Genomic DNA, 20,727 nt, shown 5'->3' with positions numbered 1-20,727 from the left:
AAACAAATTTTCAGGCAACTGCTGGTAATGTTCAATGAGCAATCACACAACAAAAATAGCAAAAGCAGGGAGATGAAATGAATACTTCATGAACAACCCACTGCCTGAAGATTATTTACCCAAAATATCTGAGAACAGTAACCAAATGATTAAGTGGAATTAATTTGTGGGGAAAACATTTATTTATTTATTTTTCTAAAAGGTCACATTTGGAAGTGATATAATCTAATAGCAGCAATGAATCCAATAACTTCCTCTGTTATAGCCTTTCTTCTTTGCATTGTATCCTCATTCACAGAGGAAGAAGGAGTCTAGCCTCTCTCACTGAGAGGTGAACAGGGAGCGAAGCTGCATCACTGTCCGTGTCTTGCTGGTCATCCTGACCCTGCCATGTGCTAGGGGAGCACACTGGAAGAAAACACAATTATGCAAATATTATTTCCTACTGTTCTCTTTCTACACAGCCTTTGTCTTCCTGTGGGAGGCATCATTTTAGACATTAATGCCCTCTTCACATTTGGCCTTTGGTGATCTTTAAAAGTAGACTGTTTTCACAGTTTACTCCCCTTAACAACAACATATAAAAGAGATGTCTGACTCTATTAAAGTGATAAAAGGGCTGCTTCTCCCTTGGCTACCTCAGTGAACCTGTTGTCTGGACACAAAATGTTCCTAGCGGCATCCTATGCAAATCCATGACTGAATTTTTAACCTAGTACACGTGGATTCTTGCTTTATAGTTCAACTATTCTGAAATAATCCAAACAAATAAACCAAGTCCAAATTACCGTGAGAAAAACAGCATGAATTCTCCTAGTTTCTGAGAAAATTTGGAAAACCCACAAGGTCTTAAACTCAAAAGGCAACCTTGAAAAGACAACAAATCAAGTTTTAAAAACTTTCTTCCCCTAGAATTTTTTCACATTTTGTAATGGCTGGGCTTAGCAGCTCCAGCCAACCCAGAGTCAGAAAGCTGAGGAACAGGAGATCGGTTCAGACAAAACATGAATTAAAACTTTCTATTGCAACATAAAAATTCTCTCTCTTTCCTTCCTTTCCCAGATTATGACATGGATAAATAATGACTCCCAAGAGCAGAGAAATTTGGAGTAAGGGTGCCTGACTGGGGGCGTTTTTCATCTTCCCAGCCTGTCTAGGAAATATTTTGAATTGTTTATAAGGACAATGACCTCTCCATTGCTTTTTCATCTTGATTACCCCTATTTCAATGCTCCAAACTAAGCTAAAATCATTACAGAAAAAGATTATATCTCAAGAGCTTATGTGCAAAATAGAAGATTACCACCAATACAATTTTGTCCTGGCAGTTGTTATCCTATTATAACTGCCACACAACTTGATGTTCTAATTAGCAGTAGTCTCAGCAAGGAGCTCAGAGCTGTTTGAAATTTAAGACTGGAGTTTCCTTTAATCTTTAACAGTATTTTCTGAGACTAGACACACACTGTCCCAGTCTCTGGTATAGCATCTTTCTGGATAAGCAATCCTCAGCACTGCCACTAGAATTCATCTGCTGGGAAGGGGAGGTGAAGAAGAGGCATCTGTGGTTTAGTTCCATTTTTTAGTTCAAGTGTTTTAATTCCACTTTCAAGAAAAGGGGAAAATGTTTAATTGGCCCAGGCTTGCTCATCTCCTCATCCATTTTTTTCCAAGCACGCACATCCTCTATTCCCTGGACTGAACAGCTCACTGGCAATGCTGCTGAATGCTGAACCAGCAGAAAGCATTTTCATTCGGATTTTGTAACACAGCCACATAACCTACTTTAGCCATGTCATTTACATAAAAATATTCTGCTATAACCTACATACTACAGGGAAGGAGGGGAATAATACACCTCTTTCCATAAAGAAGGGTAAAAAATTAAGGAAGAATAAACAGAAAATGTGGAAACAAAAATGTGACTGAAGTCTGCAGCCTTAATATTTATCTTTTTTTAATACCTTTTTTATTTTTTTTTTATTCAGGAGGTAGCAGTGTATAATATGTGTAATTTTTCAAGTCCTGCTGTGTCAGCATCAAAACGAGAACAGTGGAAACTGGAACTGAATGGTGTGGGAGGGGAAGGTAAATTAATGTATTTATGAGGCCTTCTAAACACAAACAAATCTGTCACTAAAAAAGTAAATACATTAGAGGACTCACCTCAAGAAACCAGTCTTGTGCCTGATTTGCACATTGCTGTCAATTAAAAAGTAGAAATAAACAATTGAAAATCATCCCTTCCCCACCTCCTCCGTCAGAGATAGGATGTAACAGAACCTGCCTTTTTCCTCCAGTTCCATAGTTAAGTCTGTGGCTCCCTCTAAGGGCTAAAATGAGCTGGGACTCAGGACAAGCTCACAAAGCTGGCTGAAATTCGACAGCATAATCTGCAGAGGGTTCAGAATGATTAGCAGATCATTTCCCTGGAGCTGCTATTCCATTACAAAGCATCACATAGAGCAAGGATAAGGGTATGTTTTCCAGACCTTCCTTTTCCATACTGAGCTCGTATCAGCAAATCAGACTGTCTAGTGCTTTCAGAGTATGGACTGACTTTGCATGTTTATCATCTTCCCTTTACTTGTTCAAGACTAGCATTTCTATGAGGCACCACCATAAACCAAACAGGAGGGGAAAAAAAAAAAAAAAAAGGAAACGAGGTCTCTATAGCAAAATAGGAATGAAATAAATTAAAACTTTGTCTTAAAGAAATGAAAAGCAGAACTGCAAATCAGTAAATGAGAAAATCTATCTTATCATGCTGTCATTCACATAACTGTATGTGAAGCGACGGTAACTTAGGATTTTAATGCTGCAGTGAAGATTTACACTGGCAGGAGTCTCATCAGATAGCTGTGTTTGGTTTATTGTGTTGTGTTTTGTTTGTTTGTTTGTTTTTCTCCCCAAGATTCAAATCTCTTACACCTCAGCCTCCTGAAAAAATTAGACAATCCCAAAGATAGATAGCACTGACAACAGGGAAACTAAATATATGAGAACTAACCCTGAGAAAATAGTATTTGAAGTCCGGAGATGCAGACTATAGAGTGATCTGTATTATTCTACTCTCCTAAGGTTAATTCTCTCTCTGTACTCTGCACCACCATTTGCCCTTCAGAAGTCACATCAGTGATTTTTGCCTAGCAGCATGGCAATCCTCCCCAGCAAGATTACACTAGGTCTATCCCTTTGTGTTCGGTGCTACAGCTGTTGTACACATGATTACACTGGAGCCTGTAATGCCTCCATGGTTCAGCACAATTTATCAGAGATTTGAGAAGCTGAGTAGAAAGGGCAGCACTCCAATTTTTCTTCAAGTTTATAGCAGATATTTGGAATTCTAACCTATATTACCAAGGTCTGAGGTTAACACAAATTTGTCAACTTTACATTTAGACTTGTTTTAATTTTAATGCTTTTATAGCAGTAGACATGGATACAACCCAAACTAGAACATTACATACGTAATGTTTATTGTTATCAATGCATTCACAATAGCAAGATACAAAGAGTTGGCAAGTTCCATCATAGTTTTTCAAAAGCAGAATGAAACATCTACCATAAAAATAGATAATCAAAGAGGGAAAGCTAATAAAGTAAACCAAACAGATAAAAAATTCAAGGTTCCTTGAGAAGGTTACCTTGAGAAAACATGGTACATAAGTCTGGAAGCAGCAGTAAGGGTTCTAGAAGTCACCAGAGAAGCACTAGAGAAGTGTAATTCACAGGGAGCGGGCTGAGAGTGAAGGAATGCACACTCACACTGCAGTGAACCCAGAGCTCTCAGTGCTCTACTGTCCTCTCGCTTGGATTGTCCTGGTGTCTTTGGAGTTGTATCTTGTTTACAAACCAGTAATCAAGCTTTTCAGGTCAGACCCTCCACTATGAGAGGGGTGTACTTGGTTGGCAGACAGCAGGCTCTGCTTAATAAGCAATTATAGCTTGCTAAGTGTCTGTGGGGATCTGCTCTGGCCTTAACATAGCCAAAAAGGCCCAGTGGCAACAACCTCCATGGAACTTTAGTTAAAAATGTATGCAGAATACAGTGCCCCTTGCTCTCCTATTTACACTCCCTTGCTCACATCAGATCCTGATGTTAAACTGCTTTGTATTAAATGCAGCATGTGTTTATCCTGCATGCTGCAGTTCAGCTTTGTGCTACTTAAGTACAAAATGCATCAGTCCATCTGTTTCTCAGCAGAAGTCTGCGTAGCTGAGGGAGGCCATCCATGACTCTTCAAAGTGGAATTGGTTGCCTTTCAACTCCTGATTGATAGGCTCTTCTCAAGACTCCGCACACCTTTCCTTTTTATTGATTTACTTATCCACCCTCTCTATCTGATCTTTGTAACAAACTGTTAACCCAGGGTGAGACTTGAAGTACAGGCAGCTACATAAAGAATACTGGTACAGTCTGCTCTTCTCTTCCCTACCCCTCAGCGCACACCTGCCTGCATAACCACAGGCTACGTACCTTTAAGAAGGAATTTAATATTATCCTTTACATGAATTATTCACTTTGTGTATATGCAAAGCCCAGGAGACCTTTGGTTCCATGACCTAATTGCTACACAAAATTATTCCAGAGTTTGGTACATTTTCAATGAAATACATTACAATGAGCTACCCAAGAGATATCACATTCTAAATTATGAGAGTTTCTTCTCTCAGATATATATTAACTTATGAAGATGCTCACTAAGTTCACCTTTTTCCATCTAACTGCAAGTGCATCAAAATGTATCATATGAGACCTAATTTTCTTTAATATACTCCCTGGTACAATTTATCTGCATTATGCATAATGCTGCAGTCATATCATATCAACTTCACATCATATTAGACACTGCATCATGGCAGCTAAATTGATTACTGGTGTAATTGAAGGCTACCGATAGGAAAATTTTTAATTGTTTAAATGACTCATCAGCTTTATATACAAAATTTCTTGCTTTAGTGGCATCATGCAAGTGATTTTCTTTCAGGGCATAGCATTTTGCCTATTTAAGCCACTTCTTATTCTTGTCATCTTTGTTGGCAGTAAAATCCCACAGACTTCATGGGATTTCTTTTGACTGCTGAACTCTTGTTTGCAGGATTTGATCAATAATTCAGCTGGCAAGAGCTAACTGCCATTTTTGTTTATTTTTGTTTGTTTGTTTGTTTTGTCTTGTTTTTAATACATATTTCAATATAAAAAGCCAGACTGTTTCTCATTTTCAAGAGTCAGGCAGAGAGCAAATATTTTCACAAACATTTTTTCCATTATATTGTTCTTTAAAGCACCTTTGAAATTTTCAACTTCACTTGCTGCCCACCCCTTGAGGTGGTAAATCCTCTACCACAAGACCCTTAACTTCCTGCAGCAAGCCACATTCAGTACTTTCTGTGTCTTGACACCGAGATGCTACTCAAAAGGTTTAAGGACCAATACCTAACATATTCTCAAAATCCTTTCTTTTTACCCCATAGCCTTTCTAAGACCTTCTCCATTCCTGTCATAGACTGCGGGACAAAGAACAGCTCAAGACATTGTTGAGACTTTTTTTTTTTCCTGACTCTAATCATCTTCACAGTTTCAAGCCACAAAGCCTGGATTAAGCCTGCTGACTCATTTTCACAATACAAGCCTTAGCAGCTCTGGCATTTCCATCCGTATTCCATTCAGCTGACAGAGAAAACACACACTTCAAAGCTCTTTGCAAAATCAAGACAGATCCAAGTTTCACAATAGGGATGTGCCCCATCACACCCGTATGATGGGCATATGAGGGAACAAGAGCTCTATTTCCCCTCATCCCGTCTTCTCTTACCATGTCCTCAGTCATAACAGGTACCTCCTCACCTTTTTCAGCAATGCCATTCAATGTAGTTCTTCATGCCCTTGTTTATTTTTTCCTTTCTTCTAAGCTTCTGCATTGAGGTTTCCACTGCTGCTTCCTGTGCTAAGCCTCTATCCTCTTTTGACAGCTACCTTCTGAGAAAGAGGACCAGTTCGAGTAAATTCACCCTCACTTCTCTCACTGCAAGAGAGGACTGTGCTATCCCTGTGGTACCTTTCCTCTCTCCCAACAGGCAGATGAGCCTCCTCTACATTCCCTATGGCTCAAACACGCAAAGGGAACACATCATGTTATATTAAATACACTATACAATATGGCCACAAAATGACTAAGCTACTCATGTGATTGAATAATTTCTCAGTACAGAAACTCTTGTTCTGGAAAAATTACCACTGTATTAACCAAGTTTCTGTAAAAAGACACACACCATATGCTGGCCAAATTTTCTAGCTATTCTTGAGTAACAACAGATTCAAGTAGGTTATGGCTGTTGGTCCAGGTCCCCTCTCTCCTTTTACTAAGTGATCTTAAGCCACCTATGCACACTCAAGAGGATATTCGGTGATTACCCAAAATAAGATTATCTGCAATTGCCAAACAAGATTATTTTCATGCGTTCACCTTAAAATTCTTTAAGCACCTCTTTAGCTTACCATAGGGCAGTAAGTCTGCCAACCAGATGAGAGTCAATGTACTTCTACTGTTTCATGTTTCTCTTCTCTCAATGCTTCATGTATGGCTCATCAGCAGATCAGATCTCTGAATGACACAAGCTGCTGTCTGCCATCCTCAGAAATCTAGAGGATTGGCTGCTGCAATTCAGTCATCAGAATTTGCTCCTATCATGGCCATATTCATGTTCTTCAGGGCAGTCTTATGTCTGTAATGACTACAGCCTCCAGTTCAAAGTCACAGTTGCCTTCAGGTATATTTTTATTATAGCTAGAATGACTGGAGCTCCATGAAATTTGTTTGCATGTCACTGGTTCACCTCCAGTAACATTTTCAGGAATCTGATGTCTCATACCAAGGCTTATTTACCATACTGCATACCAGTAGCTACCATCGTATTTGTTCTTGTCTTCTCTTCCATAGATCACCTGCCCTAACTGCACAACTGAGTTGCTCAGGTATCCCCTCACATCCACACTGCCATGAACTCCAGAAGCCTTAACTAACTGTTCTGCTCTAAACTAAAAAAACAACCACACACAAAAAAAGCCCACCTCATTGTTTTTCCCTTAGCCTTCTTTTAGTCCTTTTTCTCACAACTTCAATAGTCAGGCCAGGCTGGCACAAATCATTCTCTGTGCAGCAAGGCCCAGCTCTCCGTGCTATCCACTACACTGGCCCGTCCTTAGAAGCCGGACTTAGGCTGCCCTTGCTACCTCCCACCCAAACCTATTAGGTGGAAGAGCTCATTTATTCCCTGTGAGACCAAGCAAGTAGATCAGATTAGTTTATGGAAGTAAAGGTGGGGCATCGGGATTTAGTCATTCCTAAATTCTCAAAATAGTTCACATAAGCCACCATCTGGCTTTCTGACCTGGTCCCTCTAATTTGATGAAATGTGATCTATTTACTAGAGGAAGGGATTTTAACATTAATACTGTTGAGTTTCAACTGAGACACACAGTAAGCTGCGTCTTATGGATACAGGCAGTTCCTTTGATTAAATTATCCTGATGATCGTTAGTCACCTAGTGAGATTACTCATGCACTAACATAAAGCTGAAGGCCCAAGTTATCAGTAAATTTTTCATTTTTCTCTATTGACACCACCACCAGTTCTTTGCAAACCAAATTAAGCATGATTTCCGAATGTTAGAGTGCTCCAGTAATTCCTGTGAAGTTGCTTCATTTTCTCCTATGGAATTCAGAAAGGTCATAGAACTATTATTTCCAGCCTTAGGAACAAATGTTACATGGATAACTGGGTGAATTTTTAATGGCCTGTGATAATCAAGATGATCTAATAGTGCCTTCTGGCTTATTTACTATGAATCTATAAACTCACCCAACAGTCAGACAGACTGTTCCCAAATGGAGTTGTCACTGAATAGCACAAAGGAGTTAGTACTTAAACATGATAACTGCCAGAAGGCACCAGAGTAATGCACTACTTGGGCTGATAATTTTATTTAGTCTTTACTTTGATCATATAAAGTAATAATCCTTATAACCATAACTATTATAGAAATGAAAACAAAGCAGTTTTCTATCCCTCTCTAGGATTTATTGGATTTGCTTGCAGCTTTGTCACCAGCAGAGAGTCCCTCCTTTGTTGGACCAGCTGTTAATGAAAATACAGACTGAAGCAAGCACTTAACTTTATGCAATAAAGGCAACTCTACTAAAAATCAATGGGATTAGCTAGAGTGTGTAATATTAAACAGCTTTGTAGGTCACTGAAGAATTGGGATCAGACGCTACATCTTTCATGGAAAAAAAAAGCCTGGTAAGTAGAAGCATACGTGTGGGAGTATTATGTGATATGGAGGTGAAGAGGGAAATGCAGGCCAAATTGTTATCCCCAGTACAGCTCCTCAGAAGCCACAGGGAGCACAGAACCAGCTTAGCTAGTTCCCAGAGGACTCCTGTCCCATGGGTCGTGTTGCTCTGTAGTATGTACAGCAGCTCACAAAAACAAGAAAACAGATCAGCTGAAGCCTGAGCTAGAAGGCATTGGCAGGATGCTATAAAACAGGATGCTTATTTGGAGAAAAAAAATGCATATATCCCTTTGGGACAAGAAAAGCAGGTAGAGCACTAGAACAACCTTGAGGCTACACTCTGGGCTACACAGGTATTTGAACTGCCCCAGCTTCACTCCAGGCCCTTCCTACAAAACCCAAGGCTATACACAGAGTTCAGCTATAAAATGAAGACTCTAGGTCCTACATATTGTCATTTATATTTTTTTTCTACTTTATTTACTTCAACTTCTTTTCATATTGATTCCCACAGACATGTTCTCAGACCATATTTCTTTAAGTTTTATCACTGTTACAAAAATGCTGAGTTAAACCTTTTTATTTTCTGGGAATAAAATCCGTCATAGAGCAAGATGGACAATATTTGCATTCTCTAGGAGTGATACTACAGACACTCATTATGTAGAACAGGGACTAAATAGCCTATTTACAAAAAAAAAAAAAAAAAAAAAAAGCTGCAGAAAGATGCAGATGGTTGATGTAAGAAGTCATCTTAAAGTTACATCTGCATTAAAAAATGGAAGGGGAAAGGAAGAGCTAACAGTGTTAAGAACTGAAAATAAAATTAATGAAACAGAATATATCCTGGTTTAATAAGGTGAAATCTCATATTTTACCATAAAAATAGCAATCTGGAATTGAAATAGAGAAAATTCTGCTACAGTGGATCCCTTTGTGACTTAAGGATGTCAAGTACAGAATAGGTAGAAATTCTGAAACCGGAACTGCAACCAAGATCCAGACTTGAATGAAGATGGCCTCCCAGAAACTCACAAAATCTTTCAGACTTCTTATGGCCTATTCTCCTTTTGAATAAGCTCACTTTCATTTCAGCAGTGGGTTGAATATGAAGGCAGTTCTCATTTACTGATATATCCCTGTAACTTGCAGCTGTTGTATTTCAACAAAATAGCTCACACTATTAATACCTGATCTTGTGAGCAAAGACATTTTGTGGTCTTTGGTAAATGTTCAATAAGAAATCATATACCAGAGTATATTTCTGTCTTTATACACTCCTTTATCATACAAGCCTTGTAAATATATAAAGCAACACCACACTAAAAAGTCTCATAACTTTTTACATGTAAAGGTATATTGTTATCACTGAAGTGGAACAAGATGAACGAAGTCCACAACAATCTCAGAAGAATGCAGGCAGTTATGAGCATCATAAACACAAAAAGAAAATTCAGAGAGGATAGGTGCACATTCATGTGCACACCAGCAGGAAGGAAAAAAAAAAAAAAAAAAAAAAAAAAAAACACTTTCTTGTGGATTCACAGAACATTTTATAGGCTATTTTGTGCCCTGCAAAGTCAGAGGTTCAGGTAGCTTCAATTGTTCTGCATGTCTTTTTTAAAAATTTCAGTGAATCCTAATGTAAATTTTTATTTTTCAAGCAGGTTTATAACACCATAAGCATAATACTTTCTTCATAATAATTTCTTCAAACAAAGCAGCTACTGGATTGTTTTATTACTCAAATACTTATTTAAGAATAGACAATTTATCTCTCAAAAGATTTAGAAGAGTATTTAATCAAGACTCTGGAAAGTATGGCAAGAGACAAGCGCAGCTGGGTTCTTTGCATCTTCCAGGCTTCTACCAGGTCAGTTGGAATATCCCCTCCAGTATCCCTAACAAGGACTATAACTTTCCAGATGGCTGAGCTGTAGAATCTGTCTGCTTCCTTCCCTTGATGTTAGAATACTCACAGCCTCATGAGACAGGGAGCTGGGAACAAGCACCTCAAATCTGAATTGCTCAGTTGGTGCTCAATCTGTTTCTTGAGACTCAACTCTTGGAACTGAAGGGGAAATGATCTAAATAAACAGTAATTAATGAAAATTAAAGGAAGGAAAACTTTAAATTCTCAGAAGACCTGAGAAAAGAAGTGATGTTAAAAAATAGTCTTAGCAGTGAAGTCCTTCTAATTGCCACTGTAAAATGAAAACCAACAGGATTTGGATGATTTTAGGTAATTAAAAGTGACTTGGGAAACATTGAATATTTCATTAATATTACTTTCTGCAGTCTTGCTCAAATTCTGAACTACATGGTTTCCCTGAGCATGACACTGATGAATTACCCTAAGTGTTAAACATACTAATTGTAGAAAGCAGGATCAGTCTGTACTTCTGTGCTGTACATGCTGTCACACAGATGGACATAATTAGAGCTGATTGGAACAGTTCCTACTAAATGAAGTTCTGTGAATGCCTAAATATTTCAGATTTATCAACAAATGTTGTAAAAAAGGGTTAGTTGGGGCTAGGTCTAGGTATAAACATAGACATTCCTTGAACTGGCCCTATTACTGAAGTCTTTGACATACCTGGATGAATTTGCATTTAAAACCTACTCCCAACAAATAGCAGTCAGAACAATTTGCCATTTCCCAGCCAGATTTACCAGCATGGGTGGATATGTATACATAGTCTTCTAATTGAAATCCCAGAGTTTCCATTCCAGAGATGTCAGAGTATAATTCTATTTTTGTGGAAAAAAAATACAACCCAAATCTTCCCAACGTAGAAGAAAAATGTCAAAAACAAAAAATCTGAAACCACTGTGGTGGTGTGTAGCCAGCTGCTACTGTAATGTGTTATGAGGCAAATTATCTTTCTACTGAAACAGACAGGAAGAATGAAAAATCTATAGCTAATTTTAAATCTGCCTGGTACACAAAACATGTAGAAAAATTTACAAATGTACAGTGGCAGAACAGCTCACCTAAATAAGGGATTTGCTTAGTAATTCCGCAGAACACTGATACGCCTTTAACCATTCCTTATTTTGTGAAATGGGACTCAGAATTTTCTTAGATTTCTCTCAGAAAATTTCCTGACCAACGTCCTAAGGAAAAAAATGATTTAAAAGTCAGTTATATGGAAGGACATGACATCTCAGCCTCAGGGAAAAAAAAAAAAAAAAAAAAAAAAAAAAAAGCTAGGAAACCCATGGAAAGTTAATTTTGTCTCTTTTTTTGTATGAATAAATGATCACAGTAAGGCTATGACAACTTAAGTTATCACCTATGCTACATATTACAGAATGAAAATCTGACCTATAGACATGATAATAAAGGATTCCTAGGCAAAGAAGCTTGCTCAAGTCATTGAGTGCACTAGTCCTTTGGTCACACAGATCCACAGCTCTTGCACCACCGAGCAGAGCTCAGGACCTTACATGTTAGGATTGCGTGGGTTTTACTACCTTAATGCAATTCACAATTAGATTTCCAATTCACTATAACCCTGTTAATTTCCTGCTTACTCAGTTACGTCTCAATATTTCAGGGAACAAACAAAACGTTAACATTTCTTTAATGATGAGCAGACCAAAGGCTGAGCAGAACTGCATCTTTTCACACAGCAAGTCAGAAGCAGCTCTGAATGTGCAAGTCTATATATCAGCCTTTCAAGCAACCTGAGGACTTCAACCAGCAGCCCCTGTACAAATTCACCAGAAGAGCAACCTATACTATCACAGTAAAAGTGTGCGCTGGTCAACTGTGACCAAAACACAAAACTGTCAAAGTTGGAGTGAAATTCCCATTTTTAGTGTGAATGACCTTCTGGATTGAAACCACAGCAAGAGTTTTGTCCTAGTACTGAACCTTAAAATGTAACGGGAGTGAAGAACAATAAATCCAGATCCTGTATAAATGGAATAGAACTAATTTTACCACACGCTAATTTGGCCTTCATCCTGAGACTTAACAGTATTTATGACTTTGATAGAGTCGATCTGACTTTTTTCACGACACGGCTACTCCACCATCAAACAAGGCTAGGATTTGTGTTTTGACAGCTCTGAGAAATGTTAGCATGTGGGCCTTGTAAAGTGGTTCACATAGAATAAGGAAACAGAGCAATTTGAATCTTTATACACAAGTTTTCTAACTAAAGTTAAATTTAACCAGGATCACGAACTATCACATCTATTCCTGTCAGTCACTTCTTTGCCTTCCAGAAGCATCTCTTAAAAATGAGAAGTGATGCAATTACTTTTTTCCATCTGCCCTCTCCCCGCCCCCTTTTTTTTTTTTTTTTTTTTTTTAAATATGTGAGTCTTTTTCTGCTCTCCAAAAGCACAGGCTTCAGTTCCACCAGGTCTCTGCCACAGAAAATCCCCAGACAATTTTCTTTGAAGTGAATCAAGGGGTAAGGATGATAATGGTGTTTTGTTGTTGTTGTTTTTTTTTTTTTTTTCCCTCAGCTGAAGATACTCAGGCTAACTGCAGGCATATGCTGCTTTTCCATTTTCATTTGGTATTTTTATTCTGTACCAAAGAGAATAAGAATCTGTGGGTGTATGTACATATATTTTTATTGCATCAGCATCACACTAAACAGGAAGCAAAAAAAATGGTATATAGAAATTAGAAAGACAGACAAAACTATTCAAAAACAAACTTGAAGGATCCACGCGCTTCATCAATGTATAGGAAAGGACAATACCCTAACACTGAAATTACTGATTCTATTCTAGTGGTAAAGATGAAACGGGAAAAAAAAAAAAAAAAAAAAAAAAAAAAAAGTGGTAAATTCAGCTTTTCACACTTAGCACATTAATTCCCTAAAAGATATCATCCTTTTCTACATCTTAGTTTTAATCTTTTTGGTCAACACTTTTCCTTGTAGAGTTCCCTGATTATTCATTGTCAAAACATGAACATTGACATGATTAGAGAAGAGTTCATAACATCGGGCCCTACTCTTCTCAGCAGGTATTCATAAGCAGACTTTCAAAAGTAATTTGATCTTCATCAGAGATGTTCTCAAGAGGTATTCTCTAAGGTCTCAGGCAGTTAATGGTAGGCGTGGACACCACCTTCTTCAAGTACATGATTACTGACATGTTAAAAACTGCATGGCATTAAATGAATTGTAGATCTGTGATGCTTTTTGCAAAAAGTAGTTTTACAACACAAGAAGATAAAGCCGTAATAGTACAAATTTATGGCTTCCATATTTTCGTATGATGGGAGGATCCTATTCCAGAGAAGGAATAAAAAAAAGGATAAAACTTAGTGTTGGCATTTGCCAGAGTTAAAGAGAAAAACTTGAAAAACTTGAAAACACTCACCAAAAGTTTAATCACTCAAAGTTTAAACAGCTTATCTCCACAATGAGTAGGACACAATTACACAGAGAAAGTTGGTGGTGGTTTGTTTTGGTTTGTTTTGTTGTGTTTTTTGTTTGTTTGTTTGTTTGTTTGTTTTTGGTTTTTTTTGCAGCCAAGGAAAAGAAAATCCAAAGAAATGCCTTGGCCAGCTGAATTTCTTTACAATGAACCATTGCTCCAGCTTATTGCAATGCATTTTCAATGAATTTATTTAAAATACTGTCTCTACTAAAAGTGTAAGAGTTACTGCATTTGTCTTGGATTAAATGAATTTTCATGACAGGTAAACTAACCTAGAGTAAATCTGAAAGTGAAATGAAAGTATTCAGTTGGCCCACTGCTTCAATTTCATAATTCACAACTAACGAGGCATTTTAATAGATAGACAAGCTTTTGGTGGCCAAATTCTTCACATAATACAATATTGAAGGTGTATTGGTATAAACTGCTTGAAAAGAAATACTAGTGGCAGCAGCAATTCATATACTTCTTCACTGATAATTCTTCTCTTGCCATCAAGAAATAATGCCCTGAATTTGAGAACTTGACCATCAGGTATATCCCAATACAACACTGAACAAATTGCCAGAACTCCAGACAAGACCCCTAAATACATGCAAATCCAGTTTATATTTTATTACCAGAGTACTGCAGACAAATAATGGCAATTTTCCCTGGATTTGGGGATATCTGTAGCCCAGACAGAGCTGTAGTTACAAGAGAGTTGTAAGCATCAAGAAATCCCTGACAACAGCACTGTCAAGTCACATCCAACACATGCATGGGAGCATGCACAGTAAGTCCAGAGTGCAGTAGATTTGTGTGCTCCTTTCCGGGAAATCTCGGGCAGAACTCTGATATATATCAAGTGATTGCTTGTTGTTTTACCAACAAGAAGAAATAATAATTTTCATAAGTCAAAAGTGTATCTCTAAGCCTAGTATTTGCTCATATGACTTCCCCATCAAAGTACTCCAGAGTCAAGTAAGAATTTCAGAGTAATAAATCCTTTCAGTAGCCTACGCACAGCTAGAGAAGCCCAGCAGCACTCTGGGAGGACTGCAGCCACCTCTCCCACAGCACTGCATGAAGTTGTGTACTACTCCCTGCCTGACAACATGCTCTCTACCACTCTGAGTCCTACAAAGTCAGGATCTTGCTCCTGACCACAAAGAACGAGAGGCTTGCCTTGGGTCTTAATGGGATGTTCTAGATCACATTATTTCTAATTCCTTCCAAAAACAGTTTGCTGAAGCACGACCATGGGCTAGTTCTACCCTCTGACGTTCTTGTCCTCTGCTCCAACTCCTCCACTTTCCCTTCTGTTCCCTTAGGTTTATTTTCATCATAGTTACAGGAATTTCATGCTAAGCAAGTAAGCCGATGATAGTTCAGCTCCTCTTCTAAAAAATCTTTGATTTTCCCAAAATAACTGCATTCACTAGACCTGTGAACCAGACTAAAATATCACTTCATAAGTATTCTAAGGCAAAGAAGAAAAATGATACCATACATGGAAACACCGTAGATTCCCTGTGTAAAGAGTCTTTAGCAGTTATTTTCTGACATTTTACTGTGCTGATCAATACATGTATCCACTGTCCACTTTTTTCCTGAAGAAGCCAGTTTTCCTGAAGCTACAATAAACATTTCCACTTTTCAAAAAATTAAAACAATAAATTAATCTTCAGATGACAGAGAAATCCCAGTGCAAATTATTAGGTTAACTACTTAAAGCAATCCGTCCGTCAGGAAAGAAAAAAATCTCCATTTATTCTAGATCGTTTCTTTTACTTCTGCTGAAAATAAATTCTCATAAGCACCTGCAGAGAAGATAGCTGCTCCATCTCTTTCATTCCAGTGATATGCCTAGAAGAGGAAGCATGAACACACCTTTGCTCCCCCAGCAGCAGTCCCTGCTTCATTTCAGAAGCTGCACAGAGGTGCAGACCCAGGCCAGCATGCTGGCCCTCTCAGCCCTTCTGGCTACACCTAATGCCTCTCCAGAGCTGGGGGCTGCCTCCTCCAAGGAGCACCGCCAAGTTTCCCAGTTGCCTCTGCCACTGGCTCTATCTCAGGTTACCGGCAAGGTGTTTTTTGATTTTTCAGTTTGGTTGTAAACATTTCTGAAGCAAAAACTGTTCTCGCTGTGCATTTGAACAGCACCTAGTGTAGCTGGCACCTGATGGTGGTAAAGACTACTAAGTGTTGCTATACAACAGGTTTACAGGACTATACACAAACAGAAGGAGTATTTTAGCTTGACAGTGCTGTTCTACAAATTTGGATTCCCATCCTGTCTTATTTTGCCATAATCTTTGTAGCTGATTAGTTTGCATATAAAATCACAGTTCATTTGGCACAGAATTTCCATACCTGGCTGCTTGTCAGTGTTTTTTGCAGTATCTTGCAGTATCTTGTGTTTTCCCATTAGTATTCACTGAGGTGTGATGATGAACGACACTGAAGATGAGTTTATCTGATGTGATTTCTTACTTGTCTTCACCTATTTACTGTACACCTCATTTTGTTTCCTTCAGGCTTTTACAAAGGACGGGCACTTTTTTTTTTCCATTATTACCTTTTTATACACATTCATGAGTCTGATCCAGTGTTACTTGAAATCTTTGAAAAGCTCGCATTGACTTCAAAAGGCACTGGAAGTGGCCCCTATACAGGCTGTATGCTTCTGGCTTACCTAATGCCACAGTACCACCTACTCCTCCCCACCATGCTTTGTATTACATCTCTTTAAAGGCTTCACCCTTTACCATGTTTGCCCATAACATGCCATCATTTACCCTTCTCCCTTGCATTTCAGAAATGTCGCCACCTCTGCCCATGCTGACAGCTTGTGGCAATCCCACCGAAGAATTGTCAGTACCCTAAACTCCACGGCCGTACATTTGATACCCAATAGTGGTCAAGAGACAATTAATCTTGTAAATCCCTCAGCTGGCAGGAGAGTGTCACTGTTTTGTGACAAGCAACTTAATCCATGACTGATATCAGTCCCTTTTAAACGGTCAAACACATATCATATTTCTCCAGTATCTGTATAATACTTTTTCCAAATGTAGTATTGCAAACAAATGATACACAAATAAGTAGTTTTCCCCATTATGATATGTAATGGAGCAATCCTTACCTTAGGACTTTATTTTCCAATTTACATGAAACTGCAAAACATGCCAATATGACTGGGGAAAAAAAAAATGCATTCAGTTTACCCTCCCTCTCCATAAACACAGCCAAGGGGACCAGCTTTTTAATTATCTAGGAAGAGTCAGTAAAAACTTCCAACCTCCTTAACAAGATCCTCAGGCTCCAAACTCATTATCAGATCACTTTTTTTTCTTTAAGAGTCAGCAATTTAAACTCTCTTCAGTGTAATAACCATCACAGTCATTACAGCACCACAGTGCAGCAAAGTTTAGAGCACTACAGACTTGGAGCCCAGTCCTAAATCCACAACCGCGACAATACGTCGTGCCACACTGGGAAGCTCAATCTGCTTGTCGGAACAATCTTTAAATAGTATTAACAGGCAGACAGTGTTTCCTTAAACTCATGCTACAGCAACGTCAGGGGGCTGTAGCAGATCCTAAAGGGAGCACAGCATGTACTCTGTAAGCCATTCTTGTAACTGCCTTGTATGTTAGAAGCTCAACTCTCAAGCAGAATGAAGTGGGCTGAAAAAGGCAACAGAAATAATGTACCTTTTTGAAACTATTGCTTGGAAAATAGTGGTTTTTTTCCCCATAACAATTACTCCCACCAAAACACAGAACATTTAATAAACATTCTACTTAATCAAAAATAGTAAGGCAGAAGTGGCAGCTTCAGACTCCAATGTTATCTTAATGGAATCGAAAACAACACTTTGGCCACATATGCTTCAGTCACATGAACTTGAAGGGTGAGTGAAAAGTAGAAATGATAATAAAGTGAATGTGGATCAGATGAGTTTTCTCAAGTTCTCAACACCCACCAGGTGAGATTCAGGTGTTGACACAGTTTTGCTAGACTTTAGTTGTAGCTTCAGGGAACCAAACATTTTTTAAACTGGCTGGTGTACTTCGATGCCAATAAGGGAACTGGGCTCTTGAAAATCTGTTCTTTATTAGATTCAATAATCACTTTTCCTGAATGACAGCAAAGGGAAATTCAATATAAACTATTCTGAAGATTTGAAAGGTTCTCTCCCAGCATGATAATTGCTGTGTTTCCATTTCTGTTAATGACATCTAAGAACTGGAAACACAAGCAGTGGTGGAGGATTAAGTAATTATGGAGTATTAGATGCATTTGAAGAGCAGGGTCACAGAAAAGAGAAGGAGAAAAGAGCGAAGCGTGCTGTGGGCTGCTCATCAGCCTGAAAGCTATAAAATCTCTCCCTTATTCACAGCTTGCTAGTTGTAAAGGACAAAGACTCACAGTACAGATCAGCTATTCTCTATTGTCCCCACTCTGGAAAGCTGCAGCTTTTATGGGTAAGTAAAGCTCTTGTTAACTATAGATAGATATGATTGCTAATACATGATTAATTTGCCTTTCTCATATAGGAATTGCAAATGTATGTGCTAGAAATAGAAAACTAATTTAAAATCATTTAAAAATAGAAATGTAGTTCTATAATAAACACATCACTGTAGCTGACCTGAAATCTTGTGCCCCCTATTTCTAACAATTTGCACTCAAATGAAAGCTAAGATTTGTTTAAATAACATTATCAAATTATGAGAAGGACAATGAAAACTGAAAAAGACACCGGAAAATTATGAGTTCTTATGAATAAAATATTTTGAGGTGAACTAAAATTTACCATTCTCTATTGACTGTACAACATACATCAAAGCAAAACTGCTCACATTGGTCTCTGCCTCTTTGTCAAGCACAACTGAAAAGACTGGAGAAGCATCTAAATGGCCCAGCCTTTGAATGTGTTTCTCTATGACTCAACATTTAGCCTAGATAAAGACTGAGTGTGTAAGCCTTTAAATATGAACGTTCCGTGTGAAAGGAATGACATTCAGACTGGATTTAAAATACACCTTTGAGATTTTAATTTCCATTATTCTCCAGATCATCAGAAGGTATCAGGTAACTGGATCAAAGGGTTCAACCTTCCACCTCCATTCACATGATGGTAACTTACTCCACAATTAGACCCCACGACATCAGTGGAACTAATCTTAGCATTACTCAACGCATTTAAAGGTGAAATAATCTGTCTCTAAGTGGAGTACAAAAATTGAGCAGCTATTGGGAATAATTATCTTCTTAGTCAATTAAATAAATGTTCAAGTCAAACATCTCAGTAGTTCTGGGACACTGATAAAGCAGATCAAAATATAATTTAAAAGCACCATAAAGACTCAAAGATGGGCACACAAAACATAGGTGGACTAAACAGTATTACACGTGTATCTTGGTATTGCTTCTGGCCTAACCTAGTTCTATCTGTATAGAATATTTCTGTAGGACTTATTGTTTCTACTGCAATTCTTGTGAAGATGACCGAAGCAAGTCTTGTCATGGTGGGTTGTTTCTTCTCTTATTCCTACATTGTTTCTGTATATCTGCCCTATTTTGTGAATGTTCTGTTCAGAAGGCTTATTTGCTGATGGCTGCTCAAAGCTTTCATTTCCACTTCTGTTATTGCTCTTTACAGCATGCATTTGGTCACACAGCACTGTTTCTGCTCTTGAAGTATAAAACTTTGGCCAGAAGAATAATAAGTGGCAAACAGAAGACCACACAGTTCTAGTACATTTATCAAATTTTCCTTTTTAAAGAACTATTCATTCATATGTAACAGTTACAGCATTTTTCAGACAAGCTGTGTTACCTACCTTACAACTCAAAAAACTAAATTGCCCAGCCTAGGCAATATTAGAATACATGTATTACATGTAGTAATCAACCTTCCCCAGTGTCTTGCTATACACCATTTACTTCAATAGCTTATTCTTTAATACATCCATAAAGTGGAAGTCCCACAACTGTTGTGGCTTTTTTTTTTCCTTACAAAATTTTCAAGCATCATTTGAGATTAATAAATACAACTTAAAGCTTGTTGTTTTCCAGTACCTGAAGGAAATTCAGCCAATGTTCTTGTTCTTGTTCTTTAGAATTAGAATCTAGATTGCACCAAAGCCAGTAAAGCCATCCTGACCTGCACCTGCAGTGGAGACAGGGTTCCAAACTGCACAGCTTTGAATAAACCCCTCAAAGTCTCTCTGCTTCATTTCAGCTAGATGTTCTTTGTGCTGTGTGAAGCAAAGCTCTAACACTTAAGAACAGATGTTGAAGGCATAAACCCAATAGTACTTCACTATCAGGGTTTCCATCTTTCCTTTGTTTGTAAACACAGCAATTTGTTTTCACACAAGGTCATCAAGCAGCTGGAAAGGGCCTCTTCTTGCTCTGTCACAATCTAAGTAACTTTTAATACCTAATCCCCTGAAACTACAGCTTGTATGTTTTTTACTTCCCCCTAATCAATAATAAATAAATAAATAAATAAACTAAATAATATTCAGCACTGCTTGGAAGGAACTCAATTATCTTTTTTTTTTAATCTTTTTATCTTTTTTATCTTTTTTTTTTAATATCAAAAATAATTCATATTTTTAGCCAGATTGTTCTAATAAGGAGCTTCCAATAAGGAGCCAATTTCAAATAACAGATATAATGAAAACATACGTAATTCAGGAGTCAGGAATTTACTGTCATGTTTTTGTTGGGCTATCTATAAACTGGGGTTGAGAATTTGCTTTGTAGATGATTGCAGTCTAAAATGACTGCCTTGTTTACACTAAAAGAAATTGGGGATAACTACTCAGCTTTACTAAAAGTCTTCTAGAAACTCCTTCAAAGAGGACACTACCTTCGACATCTCTAGAAATGAAGTCAGAAAACAAAATAACCTTACATATCAAAAAGTACATTGTTTCTGGTAAGGATGTTTCTTCTCTCTATAGTGAATGCTCTTTTTAAAGACTTGGATTATGGTAACAATGCTAGAA

Source organism: Aythya marila (assembly GCF_965140915.1).
Source record: "Aythya marila genome assembly, chromosome: 7".
Classification (NCBI taxonomy): Eukaryota; Metazoa; Chordata; class Aves; order Anseriformes; family Anatidae; genus Aythya; species Aythya marila.
The sequence above is the reverse complement of the archived record's forward strand: the minus strand, read 5'-3'. Positions refer to the sequence as shown.